The 14,574-nt window shown below is 44.9% G+C and overlaps 1 protein-coding gene across 3 annotated transcripts in view; it reads left to right on the forward strand.

The window, feature by feature from the left end:
- The window catches only part of C1QTNF4 (C1q and TNF related 4), a 31,247-nt gene that overhangs the window by 13,991 nt on the left and 2,682 nt on the right, over positions 1 to 14,574 (forward strand). The gene's annotated exons all lie outside the window — the stretch shown is intronic.

Raw genomic sequence — 14,574 nt, forward strand, 5'->3', positions numbered from 1 at the left:
TTTTCCGAAAAACTTTTTCGAAAAAGTGATTGGATGCAATTATACAAGTGAAGTGCGAGATTTGTAAATCTGTGCTTCAGTTGCATTTTCAATTTCCTTCCTTTACATTCCTCATTCGAAAGAGGAATGCAGTCTCGATGCGCACTCAGTGTTTTTAATCTTCCCTCACAGATCATGTTTTCTACACCTTTAATTATTTCTGTTGTTCTTCTCTGGACTTTCTCCATTTTGTTCTTTCCAGATACATGGCACCCAGAACAGGACACAATACCCCAGCTTAAGCCTAATCAGCATGGAGTAGAGCAAAGGAATTACTTCTCATATCTTGCTTAGAAAACTCCTGCTCTCATTGCTTTTTTGGCAATGGTGTTACATTATTGACTTATATTTAGCTTGTAAACCATTATATCTCCAAGATCCCTTTTCACAGTATTCCTTTGTGGACAGTCCTTTCCCATTTTTTATGTGTGAAAGTGATTGTTTCTTCCTAACATGAGAACTTTGCATTTGTCCTTATTGACTTGCATCCTATTTACTTCAAACCATTTCTCCAGTTTGTCCAAATCATTTTGAATGTTAATCCTAGCCTCTAAAGCACTTGTGACCCCTTCCATCTTAACATAATTTGCAAACTTTATAGATGTACTTTCTATTACCTCAATCATTAATGAAGACACTGAACAGAACTGGACCCAGAATTGATCCTTGCCAGATCCTATTCAAAATTTCCTTCCAGCTTGACCGTGAACCACTGTTAACGACTCTCTGGGACTGATTTTCCAGCCAGTTATGCACGCACAAACCCTTTTAACTCCATCTAGGTTTTATTTCCCTAATTAGCTTATGAGAAGGTCATGTTCTAGACCAGTGTTTCTCAATTTTTTTTAAAGGAGTACATTATAAAAAAAGGTTAAGTACCCTCCCAGTACCTACAGTTTTCAGACACACACAATTTTTTTCTACTATTGCAACACATTTCTTTAAACAACTTAATCATTACTGGGTGGGCGATGAAATTTTGGGGTGTAAAGTACAAAAATAATACAAAGCTGTAAAACTTAAACTAAAAATTCAGTTTTCTCCAAATTTCAGTTGTTGATGATGTACCCCCCAGACTTCTCTCGAGTATCCCTAAGGGTACTCGTACCACTGGTTAAGAAACACTGTTCTAAACCAGCCTCTCCCATCTTATTCTGCTCCCCATGGGGAAGTCACCATAGACTATCAACTCAGTTTGTTGCTTAGTGATGGGCTGCTTTGGCAGTGCCTGATCACACTGCTGTAGCAGCTCTCACACTGGCTAGGAGGAGAGGGAGCATAGGGAAGAGGGGTGCATGCACACATGCAAGGATGAGAACAGATGTCAGACTTTTCTATCCTTGTAAGTGGAGGGGATGTATATGTTTTGCATCAGTATAGCTGTACCACTCCCCTACAAATGATAGAATCATAGAGCTGGAAGAGACCTCAGGAGGTCATCAAGTCCAGCCCCCTGCCCAAGGCAGGACCAATCCCAGCTAAATCAATCCAGCCAGGGCTTTGTCAAGCCGAGACTTAAAAACCTCTAGGGATGGAGATTGCACCACCTCCCTAGGTAATCCATTCCAGTACTTCACCCACCCTCCTAGTGAAATAGTTTTTCCTAATCTCGAACCTAGACCTCTCCCACTGTAACTTGAGATCATTGCTCCTTGTTCTGCCCTCCGTCACTACTGTGAACAGACTTTCTCTATCCTCTTTGTAACCTTCCTTCAGGAAGTTCAAAGCTGCTATCAAATACCCCCTCACTCTTCTCTTCTGCAGACTAAACAAACCCAAAACCCTCAGTCTCTCCTCATAGGTCATGCGCTCCAGCTCCCTAAACATTTTGGTCGCCCTCCGCTGGACCCTCTCCAATGCGTCCACATCCTTTCCATAGTGGGGGGGGGGCCCAGAACCAGGGGCAGATGACCGTTTTGCGGGGCCCCGGGCAGCATAATTCCGTGGGGCCCCCCTTTGCCACAGCGCATGCGCGGGGCTTTTTGAAGCATGGGGCCCGGGGCGGCCGCCCCGCTCGCCCTGCCCTATATCCGCCCCTGCCCAGAACTGGACGCAATACTCCAGATGTGGCCTCACTAGAGCTGAATAAAGGGGAATAATCACTTTTCTGGATCTGCTGGCAATGCTCCTCCTAATGCAACCTAATATGCCACTAGCCTTCTTGGCTACAAGGGCACAGTGTTGACTCCTATCCAGCTTCTCATCCACTGTAATCCCCAGGTCCTTTTCTGCAGTACTGCTACTTAGCCAGTCAGTCCCCAACCTGTAACAATGCTTGGGATTCTTCCGTTCCAAGTGCAGGACTCTACACTTGTCCTTGTTGAACCTCATCAGATTTCTTTGGACCCAATCCTCTAATCTGTCTAGGTCACTCTGGACCCAATCCCTGCCCTCTAACATATCTACCTCTCCCTTTTAGCGTAGTGTCATCTGCAAACTTGCTGAGAGTGCAATCCATCTCTTCATCCAGGTCATTATTAAAGATGTTGAACAAAATCAGTCCTAGAATCCTAATGTAGACACCACCTCAGTCTCTCGTGTACAGAGGGGGTATGCACAAATATTCACTAAATTTCTCATAGTAACAGACCTCTCTGATTTTCTTAGGTTGTGGCTCTTAACTTGTTTGGTACAGTCTACACCTGGAGCTAAATCACATGCCCCTGAACTGGGGTTAAACTCATTGCCAGCGGTGGGTACCTTTTTTGCTATCCGTTACTGACAATGTGCTCACCACCTGTTCAGTTGTGTGTAATTAAACTGCAAGTGTAGACAACACAACAATAATTTAGCATCATTTCAGAAGCTGTGGTTGAAACTTCCTTGCTTTGAGAGCCTTCTCTCTCTAGTCTTCAAGACTGGTGGGTATGAGCAGGTTCTTTTTTCTCATGTGCCTGAGTTTGAGTCTCATCTTATGTGAAGATTAAGATAAAGGTGTGAGGACTGTGTCTCTTTTGTTTTATAAGTGAACACTTTTAAAACCAATGTAGACAGGGCTATCTGTAGTTGAACTCATGTTGGTTGGCTGAGGTGAACCCATGACTCTCACCTACAGTATTCCTCAATCAGTATTTAAAATGTAACTTGCTCTGTCTATGCCAACATGTTTGTGGTTTTTAAAAAGCAAACAAAAAAACCTTCATCCTAATCTGGATATCCCTAACCCTTTAGGATTCTGAACTGAGGTGTCAGAAATTTCATTAATATTCTGAAATGCAATGTCACACTAGAGATGTAATGACATTTCTACCAAACACAATCTCTCCACTTCCTTTTCCTAACTGGGCCTGCAGTTGGGGAGCTTTAAAGGGTTTGTTGTCCCCCTGGGGACATTTTAGTATATGGAATCCAATATGTTGTACTAACAGACTCCCTGGACTAAATAAAGATTTTAGATTAAAGTCTCCCTGTCTTACCTCCCTGTGGTTTCTGCATTTCAAATTGTTAATTATAATTTCCTTAAAAGCATCCTAGATAGTCCACAGAGAAAGGCATGGTAATGTGTCTCTGTCAGTATTGTCTCAGAGTTCAGTAAAACATCATCCAACATAAACAGGGAAAAATCTGAAGGAGTATTGCCACATGAAACTCTGTACAAGGTTTCTGCTTTTAAGGAAATACTACAATTAGTCATTTCCTTAATGTTTTAAGAAATTGAGTTTGCATCATTATCTGATGAATGGAACAGAGTATATCTATCTAAATCAAATGAAATAGCTTCATCACATCCCTTCTAACAACAGGGCAGGCAGTCTGCTCATTACATAGGCTTCTGATTCAGATAATTGAGACACTTGCAGCTGTCTTTTAATATTAGGGTGAAAGCAGCGTGTTCCAGTGTAGTCAGCTAGAAAGTGCTAGTGTTCTCTGGTGCAGCTTGCAAGATTCTGTGAAGCTTTTATTCTATTTAATTCATCTGCAGTATGTCATTAAAACTTTGATATTTCAGCTCTCCCTTGAGTGAAATTCCTCTTGAAGTCAAATGGGATTTTTCTTGAGTGAGGGCTGCAGAATCCAATCCCTTTGTTAATATTTTGAGAAAAATCAGTGTCTAATGGTGAGATATGACCTAACAATCTAGAAATGGGGTCACCTTTCTATATCTATAGAAGACTTTTTTATTTAATATTATGAAAATCGGTGCAAGCACAAAGTTCTTCCATTTATCAGCTGATAGGGTGCTTCCACACTGTACTGTAGGTCAAAATAAGATATGCAATTTGAGCGACACAGATTGTGTTTCTTATTTCGATCTTATTTCAAAATAGCTTATTTCAAAATTTGGCACTGTCTACACACACTTTTTTAAAATAAATCACTATTCTGAAACATCCCTTACTCCTCGTGGAATGAGGTTTACAGGGACATTGGAATAATGAGCCGGTTATATTTCAGAATAATGAGTGCAATCAAAAGAGGTAGAATAGTTATTTCAGGATATCTTTGGTATCCTGAAATAGCACTGCAGTGTAGACATAGCCATACTGGTCCCAGGTCAGAAAAATCATCTCCAGCCAGCACTGGACGTAATGAAATTTTCCAAGTCAGGCAAAGGGTGAAATCTCTCATTTCTTTCAAAAATGGTTTGAAACGTCTGTCTTGCTGTGAGTCACTACCACTTTAACTTTTTTTTGGATTATTACCTTAATAGCAAATTATTAATTCAGTTGCATTTAAGAATCATCTGGTTCCTCCAGCCATGTAGAAATAACTAGAGTCCTATGTGTGCAGCGCTATCTGTGTTCACCTGGTGGCAGTCATGGCATTCCACAAACCTGTGGACAACTTCTCTCTCTACACATCCAATGGTGAAGCGATTCCTCACAGGCCTGCAGAAAACGTGCCCAAACCTGCGCGCGTCCCCCCCAGTGCCACCGTGGGACTTGAACTTGGTTCTCAACACACTCACCACATTACCCTTTCAGCCACTAGCCACTACATCACCACAATACCTGCTCATGAAAGTGGCCTTCATAGTGGCAATAACATCAAGACGGGTAGGCAAAATTGCAGCCCTCATGGCCGACCTACCTTTCACTATCTTTACCAGGGATCAAGTTATACTCAGGCCTCACCCGAAGTTCCTCCCAAAGGTCCTATCCAACTTTCACTTAAATGAACCTACCGTATATACTCGAGTATAAGCCGAGTTTTTCAGCACAGTTTTTGTGCTGAAAAATGCCCCCCTCGGCTTATACTCGAGTCAGCCTCCTGCTCGCGGGCGGGCTCAGCGCGTCTCTGCCGCCGGCCGGGTCTAGACGCGTGAGCCCGGAGCTCCGGCCCCCCAGCCCCTGCCCTCCTGACCCTCTCAGCCCCCCTGTCCCCTTGTCCCCCCCAGCCCCTGTCTCCTCGTCCCCCCCAGCCCCTGCCCTCCTGGCCCTCCCGGCTCCCCTGTCCCCTTGTCCCCCCGAGCCCCTGCCCTCCTGGCCCACCCAGTCCCTGCCCCCTCGGCCCCCCAGCCCCTGCCCTCCTGGCTCTCCTGGCCCCCCAGCCCCTGCCTGCCCGGCACCATGGGCCCTTGCCGCGTAGGAGGAAGGGCGTTTGGGGCCGTTCGCCATGACGCTCGGGTGCAGCGCTGAGCTCGGGAACAGCTGGGCCAGGAGCCGACTCGGCACCGTGGGCGTCTGTTCTGGAAGCGCCCGGGAGCCCTGATCACGAGCTTGGGCCCGATTCTGGGGCAGGTGCACAAGGACCAGCCGCTGCTCCCTGCTCCCCCTCCCCTCCCCTCCCCTCCCCTCCCGTGGTAAAATCCAGCCAGCACCGGCACCCGCTCCCCCCGCTGGCTCACTGGCCCATCGATGCCCGGCTCTGGTCTCTCACAGCCCCCCCCCCCCCCCCGCTGGCTCGTTTAGAGGGGGCTCGTTGGCAGGCGAGGGGGCCGGAACGTGGGGGCTGCGGGGCGGGGGCGGGGGCGGCGGGGGCTGAGCTGTGGCCGTGCCTGCAGAACCATATTGTTTTTGTTGACCCCCTTTTGCACTTACAGAGCTAGGTTATTGTTTTTCTTTGAAATAAATATTCATGTAATTTTATTGGTATCTATCTTCATTTTTTACATTTACCAGTAGCTGCCTCATTTCCTACCCTAGGCTTATACTCGAGTCAATATTTTTTCCCAGTTCTTTGGGGTAAAATTAGGTGCCTCGGCTTATATTCGGGTCGACTTATACTCGAGTATATACGGTATTTACTTACCTGCTTATTTCCCTAAACCTCATGCCTCCTCCGAAGAGGACATATCACACATGTTAGATGCAAGGCGAGCAATTGTGTTCTATCTGGCTAGAACTAGGGGAACCAGAAAATCGGATAGACTCTTTGTAGCTTGGTCTGGGCCACATACGGGAACAGCCATCTCGGCACAGCATCTATCCAAATGGATTGCCAGCTGCATACATACAGCTTATGAACTTTTTGGCAAGCAGCCACCACAGATTATCAGAGCTCACTCCACGCGTGCAATGGCCGCAACAATGGCCTTCCTAAATAATGTACCATTGGTGGACATTTATAGAGCACCACATGGTCCCCCCCCATCACACTTTTGCACAACATTATGCCCTATGGAAAGGGACAATACCCTCCACACGTCTGGCAGATGTGGTCCTTCCTTCCTCTACATAAATGACTCCAGTGGCTACTGCCATCTGGTGGGTAATGCTACTGAGTCACCTGAGCACCCACAGGGACACCATTCAATGAAGAAGTTACTCACCCGGTGCAGTAAAGATGGTTCTTTGAGATGTGTGTCCCTGTGGGTGCTCCACCTCCTCCCTCCCCCACCCCCGTCCTCCCCTCTGCTTGGAGTCTTTAAGGGGCTTCAGATAGAAAAGGAACAGATGGGGTTCATGCCGCACATGCACTCAACAAACTTCAGGGGTGCGAGAGACTGGGTGTGCAGGTGCCGTGCAAGGGGCACTGCTCACCAAACATCTCCAATCAGTGGAGCAAGGACGCACCGAGACCTGAGTGGAGCACCCACAGTGACACACATCTTGAAGAACCATTGTTACTGCACCGTGTGAGTAACTTCTTCGCATTATACTGTATTGGGCAGAGGCTTTACACAACATCCCTGACCATCTTGGCTAATAGCCACTGAAGTATGTACCCTTCATGAACATATCTCTTTTGAACCCCCATGTTATAGTTTTGTCCTTCACAGCATTCCCTGGTAGCCAGTTCCACAGGTGAAGAAGTTGCCTTGTGTTTCTTGTTGCCTATTAATTTCTTGGATGACACCTGGTCTTTGTGTTATGTGAATGGGCAAATAATACTTTGTTGTTCACTTTTTCCACACCATTCATTATTTTATAGGCCTCTATCCTGATTCCTCCCTCCCCCCCCCCATCATCTCTTTTCCAAGCTAAACAGGTCCTAGTCTTTTTAATCTCCCCTCTTACAGCATAGCCTCCATCATTTTTTTTGTCTCTCTGTCTTATTTTCAATTCTGATATATTTTTATGAAATGGGGTGACCAGAACTTCAGGCAGTATTCATACCATGGATTTATACAGTGGCATTGTAAATATGTTGTCTTACTATCTATTCATTTCCTAATGGTTCCTAGCATTCTGTTAGCCTTTTTACTGCTGCGGCACATTGAATGGATGTTTTCAGAGAAATATCCACAATAATTCCAAGATGTTTCTTAAATAGCAACAGATAACTTAGACCCCAGAATTTTGTATGTATAGTTTGAATTATGTTTCTAGTGTGCATTACTTTTCATTTATCAACATTCACCTGCCATTACTTTTGCCCAGTCATCCAGTGGTGTGGGCTCTTTTTGCTTCCTCCCTGTTCACCTCTTTTTCCAGATCACTAGGTAGATGTGGTGAACTACACAGATCCCACTGCAGATCCTTGGGGAACTTTCTATTTAGATCTCTTCCCTGTGAAAACTCACCATTTGTTTGCTATCTTTTAACCTGTAAACCTCGATTTTTGAGGAATAAGAGGTCTTGTGAAAGAGGGTTTTTTTTCCAACAAATGGCCCCATTTACACGGGACTTTAACGGAAAAACCTCTTCCGCAAAAAGAATTGGAAGAAGATATGAAAATGCGAGCGCAATTTGCATATCCTCTTCTGCAAAAAAATTGCAGTGTAGCCGTAGCCTTACTGTTCCATATGGGGACCTACTCTCTTATTCTATGACTGCTTACTTTGCTTAAGAATCTTTGGTGAGGGACCTTGTCAAAGGTGTTCTGAAAGTCCAAGTACACTATATCCTTTGTATCACTCTTGATCACGTTTGACACCTTCAACGAATTCTGATAGATTGGGGAGGCATGATTTCCCTTTACAAAAGCTGTATTGATTCTTCCCCAGCAAATTGTGTTCAACTATGTGGCTGGTGTTTTGTTTTTTTTAACTCTAATTTCAACTAGTTTTCCTGGTATTGAAGTTAGGCAATCCAGCTGGTAAGCCTTTGAGCCTTTTTTTTTAAATGGCATTACATTAACTATCCAAAAGCCATCTAGTACAGAAGCTAGTTTATAGAACCCTGCACAGATTCAGAATTTTGTATTTGCATCCTCATCTGTAGCTGCAAAAATGAACTGTAGATATTTGCATCTGCATCTGTGGATGCAGATACTTGTGGATATAAAGTGGTTATTCACGGATTTGCGGGGTTTTACCGATATAAGTGATAAGTTACATAAAACAGAATCATGACTGGTGCCTAAATACAGTGAGCGTGCTACAGTAGGCAGGCTATGTGACACTGAAGATAGTACTTCTTTAGCCCATTCTGGAAACCTAGGTCCCATTCCTCCTTTAGATCTCTTGTGTCACTCCCTAGTTTCAGAGCCTACCTCAAGAAGTAACCCCAAGATGCTAGCTGCAGTGCCTATCAATAGCTTCACAGTCTGGAACCAAAGCCGTCACTATCCTGGCAGTCCACTGGAAAAGTTCAGTCATGCTGGGTGCCAATGTGGGTTCAAATTTCTGAGAATATTGCTACACTAGCATCTGAGCTCAAGAAGAGATGCAAGCTATTTCTGTTTAGTGCAGCACTGTAGCTGTCAGAAGACTCTCTGATTGTGGAAAGGTTGTATGGGGGAGGTGTTTTCTAGCTTAATTGGCCATTGGTATTTTGGTATCAGTGCCCAGATACATGCCAAATGATTTTAAATAGAGAACTAACCTAAATAATCCTGAGAGTGGTGAGTGGGAGTTGTCACAGAAATAACACATGCTGGTGGAAACACAGCATAATTAACTGCTTTATTTAGATAATTTACTAGTGAGTTATTGGGAAGAGCTGAAATCAGGAACTCTGCTGCAGCTGGTTATGTCCACACTGTATTAAGACCTATCTCTGGCCTGAGTCATCTGACTTGGGGCTTGGTTTGAAGGGCTATAAAATTGCAGTATAGACACTTCCAGTTGGGCTGGAGTCTGGGCTCTGAAACCTGTTCCCTTCCTGTCCAAAGTGACCTCTTTACAGAGAAATTAGGTTTGGAATTGAAATTGAACAGTTGTTGTTTGAGGCAACATAAGGTCAGAATTCACTGAAGGGTTCATTAAACCAATCAAGTCCCTCTGTGTGTGTCTTTTGCTGGAGGGCTGTGTCACTGGCTGATCCTCTGACTCCCAAATTCATTGAGCCAGCCTTGGAGAACAGACAGCACTTTTGAAGCAGCATGGTTAATGTAGCTGATAACCAAAAAAGATTTAGAATTTCTTTCATTTCCTTTCCAAATACAAGCACAGTTGCCACAATTATCTTGGCACTCAGTGCAGTCACACAACCTGCATATAAGGATGTGCCTACAAGGGATGTAAAAATGCATTTAAAAGTGTAACTGTGTAACCACTAAAAATCCTAGCAGTTACACAGTTACATGTGCTGCAATATCTGCAGAGCCCGCAGTGAAGCCTCCTCCTTGGGAGCGGAGCCAGCTCTGCTCCCAGTTAAGGATGTTAAATTGTGTTTAATCAACTAGTCAATGGAATTTCATCAGCTAGTCAATAAGCAGGGGAAGCTGCAGCAGGGTTAGCTCCCAGACCTGGGAGCTAACCTCACTGCAGCTCTGCCTTTTAAATGTATTAAGAGCTGGCAGGCTCTTAATGCATTTACAAAACCTGAAGTGCAGTGCCTGAGACTGGGCATGAGCTGTGAATCAGCTGATTCCTGGCTCACACCAGGTCCCCCGCTCTGCCTCTGCCTTCCCAGCTAGATCACAGATTCTGGTCTCCTCTTCTTCTGAATTGGTTCTCACAGCTACTTGGCTCTCTGCATTCAAATCACTCCCTTGCATTTAACCTTTACCATGCTACTTACAAGGAAATAATCAACCAATGGCAAGTCTGGGGGGCTTGAGATGATAATTTTTATATATAACAAATGTAAGACTACATATTTAGTATATATTTGAGATAGTGAGTCTGTCCATTTGTTTATTTGTTCAAGAACTCCTAAACGGGCAAATTAGTCGAAATAATAGTAAAGAATAAAATTGTGAAGCATGTAGAATAACATAATTTGTTGGACAAAAGTCAACATGGTTTCTGTAAAGGGAAATCCTGTCTTACTAATCTATTAGAGTTCTTTGAAGGGGTTAACAAGCATGCGGATAAGGGGGATCCAGTAGATATAGTATACTTGGATTTTCAGAAAGCCTTTGACAAGGTCCCTCACCAAAGGCTCTTGTGTAAATTACATGGCCATGGGATAAGAGGGAAGGTCCTTTCTTGGATTGCGAACTGGTTAAAGACAGGAAACAAAGGGTAGGAATAAATGGTAAATTTTCAGATTGGAGAGGGGTAACTAGTGGTATACCCCAAGGGTCAGTCCTGGGACCAATCCTTTTCAACTTATTCATAAATGATCTGGAGAAAGGGGTAAGCAGTGAGGTAGTAAAGTTTGCGGATGATACCAAACTGTTTAGGATAGTCAAGACAGAAGCAGACTGTGAGGGACTCCAAGAAGATCTCACCAAACTCAGTGATTGGGCAGCAAAATGGCAAATAAAATTTAATGTGGATAAGTGTAAAGTAATGCACATTGGGAAAAATAACCCCAACTATATGTACAGTATGATGGGGGCTAATTTGGCTACAACAAATCAGGAAAGGGATCTTGGAGTAATCGTGGACAGTTCTCTGAAAACTTCAACACAGTGTGCAGCGGCGGTCAAAAAGGCAAATAGGTTGCTAGGAATTATTAGGAAAGGGATAGAAAATAAGACACAGAATATCTTACTGCCCCTGTATAAAACTATGGTACGCCCACATCTTGATTACTGTGTACAGATGTGGTCTCCTCACCTCAAAAAAGATACTTTGGCCTTGGAAAGGGTTCAGAAAAGGGCAACTAAAATGATTATGGGTTTGGAACAGGTCCCATATGAGGGGAGGTTAAAGCGACTGGGACTTTTCAGTTTAGAAAAGAGGAGACTGAGGGGGGATATGATAGAGGTATATAAAATCATGAGTGGTGTGGAGAGGGCCGATAAAGAAAAGTTATTTATTAGTTCCCTAAATAGAAGAACTAGAGGACACCAAATGAAATTAATGGGTAGCAGGTTTAAAACGAATAAAGGAAAGTTCTTCTTCACACAGCGTGTAGTCAACCTGTGGAACTCCTTGCCAGAGGAGGCTGTGAAGGCTATGGCTATAAGAGAGTTTAAAGAGAAGCTAGATAATTTCATGGAGGTTAGGTCCATAAAAGGCTATTAGCCAGGGGATAAAATGGTGTCCTTGGCCTCTGTTTTTCAGAGGCTGGAGAGGGATGGCAGGAGACAAATCGCTTGATCATTGCATTCGGTCCACCCTCTCTGGGGCACCTGGTGCTGGCCACTGTCGGTAGACAGGATACTGGGCTAGAAGGACCTTTGGTCTGACCCAGTACGGCCGTTCTTATGTTCTTATGTTCTAAGAGCTAGGACCACCAAATATGGTATGTAGCTTCCTCTTATCCTAACTTAAAGCAAGGTCAGGGTTTGGTTGTGCTGGGACAATGTGATGTGCCTGGAATGCAACTTTTTCATAACACAGAAAGGGAGGGGGCTGCTAGCAGGGACAATTATTCTGTGTAATGACTACAGGGGAGCAGAAGGGGCTAGAGATTGGGACAGCTATAACCCCATTGGGGCAGCAGAGGATGGTAAACTTCCCACCTGCCCTGAGCCCCTTCTGACCACTCAATCCTGACTCTAGCACCCCCACATATACTCTGAGTTCCCATCTACCCAAGCCCCTGCCCTGACTCCTGCACCCCCCACATCCACAGCCTCCTATCCTGACTTGAGCAAAGTTGGGTATATACGTTACCATTTAACCCAGGCCAATCAGCTGAAGTGTCCTGATGTACATTATCTCTCTTTCCCTTCCCTTTGTCTGTTAATCTGTGAGTTCTTCAGGAAACGAAGTGTCTCTTCTATGTCTGTACAGCACTCAGGTGATACTGCAGTGTAAACAATATTAAGGGCCTACGCCACAAAGTAAACACATAGGCTACGTCTAGACTACATCCCTTTTTTGTAAAAGGGATGTAAATTAGACGTATCGCAATTGCTAATGAAGCGGGGATTTAAATCTCCCCCGCTTCATTAGCATAAAAATGGCTGCCGCTTTGAAATAAGGGATAAGGGATCTTTCGGAAAAGGCTTTATTTTCCGCAAGATCAGCGTCTACACTGGTGCTTTTTTCCGACAAAGCTCTGTGCAGGGAAAAAAAGCGGCAGCCATTTTTATGCTAATGAAGCGGGGGAAATTTAAATCCCCGCTTCATTAGCAATTGCAATACGTCTAATTTACATCCCTTTTACGAAAAAGGTATGTAGTCTAGATGTAGACATAGTTAATAGAACTCAAGTTAGCAGATGTTGGATTTGTTAACCTAGAACTTGAGTGTCTATGCTTATTTGTAACCCCAGGTTAGGAATTGTTGAAACCCTGGGTCCCAGTCTAGAGGTCCAACGTCTACATTGCATTATGTGCACCCATATCCCAGAGTTTCTAGTGTCCTCCCAAAATGTGGCCACTTTAGCCCTCTGTAATTAATGCAGTGTAGGAAAACTTGACAGTCTGCTAAACTTGACTGTCAGGAGGACAAAGAAAATTGGGCTTTGGGATTTTGAGATACTTTTGGTGGACTCCTAGAGAACAATGTGGTGTGATGGCATCTACCCTGCAAAGCAACGGGCTTGAACCAGGGGCTCAGTTTGACTAGGCTCAGACCTTTCACAGCATGGGTTCCCGAGAGTCTGGGACTTTAGATCTGAGCAATTGGTTAGTGTAATTTGTGTGCAGACAGAATGGTAGTAGGGGCCTGAGTTTGAAATATATTGCAGAGTAGACATAAACAGGATGTCTCAACAGGATTCACCAACTTTCCTGGCTTACAGCTCCTGCACTCTCTGAAGCAACCAGTGCTGTATCAGACCCTTTGGCTAATCTTGTACAGCATTTGCATGGTAATCTCTAGACCAGAGGTGGGAAAAATATGGACCATGGGCTGAATCTGGACTGCCAAGCCACTGAATCTGGTGTCTGTGTGCTGCAGGAGCCTCAGCTAGACTCCCTATCTACCCCGCTCCCTTATGCTGCTCAGAGAAGCTTGCTGCCATGGCCATGTGCTTCTGTGAGTGGTGCAAACCCGGGGGGAGAGGGAAAGGGGCTCTGCATGCTGCCCCCACCCTCAGCACAACCTTTCAGCACTAATTAACCAGAAACTGGCCCAAAACCGGCCAATGGAAGCTGACCGCTACCAAGATGGGCAGCACGTGAAGTGCCCCTCTCCCCAAGCTCACAGAGTTCAGAGCAGCAGATGGCCCCCACCAGCCATTCTGAGTGACCTATGGGGGCATGGAAGGCAGAAAACATTACTGATGAGCCTAGTAGGCAGGGCTGCTGGCCAGCAGCTGTCCAGGTTAAGTGGCTCCCAGCTAGATCCTGCTTCTGGCACCTAGCCCCTTCTTGCCCCCAACTCTGTGCCTTCCTTCCTGCCCCCCAACCCACACAACCCAAATCCTCTGTGCCCCTGCTCCTAAATCCAGACCCACTTCCAGACCCTGTTCTCTTCCTTTTACTCCTCCTCAAGGTCACAACACCCTCACAGATATTGCATCCCATCCCCTATACCCATTCACAATCCAAACCACTGCACCCCTTCCTTCACCCAAACTCCCTCCCAGATCCCACACCCCTTTCCTTACCCCAATCCCTTAATCTAAGATCCCTTCTGCACCCAATTTCCATCCCAGATCCCGCACCCCCTCCATTAAAATCATGGAAGGTATTACCAAATTCTTGGCGTGTCTTTCCACCCCCCCCCCCCACATCAAAAACTATTGCTCACCCCTGCTCTAGACAATCTGTTCCTCACCTGCTTTTTAGCATAGTACAAGGCTTATGTAGAGTCATGTTGCTTCCTAATCATAGTATCTCAACCCTACAAATAAGTGTGTCCAGAAGGAGCCATCACAGACTCCTGATGAAGTCTGAGATTTCTGTGAATGGCAGAACTCCATGTAGTTACCCTGAAACTGACAAATTTTCACAGCAAAAGGATTTTTAGGCTTCTGC

The sequence above is a fragment of the Pelodiscus sinensis genome, chromosome 4 (genome assembly GCF_049634645.1).
Source record: "Pelodiscus sinensis isolate JC-2024 chromosome 4, ASM4963464v1, whole genome shotgun sequence".
NCBI lineage: Eukaryota > Metazoa > Chordata > Testudines > Trionychidae > Pelodiscus > Pelodiscus sinensis.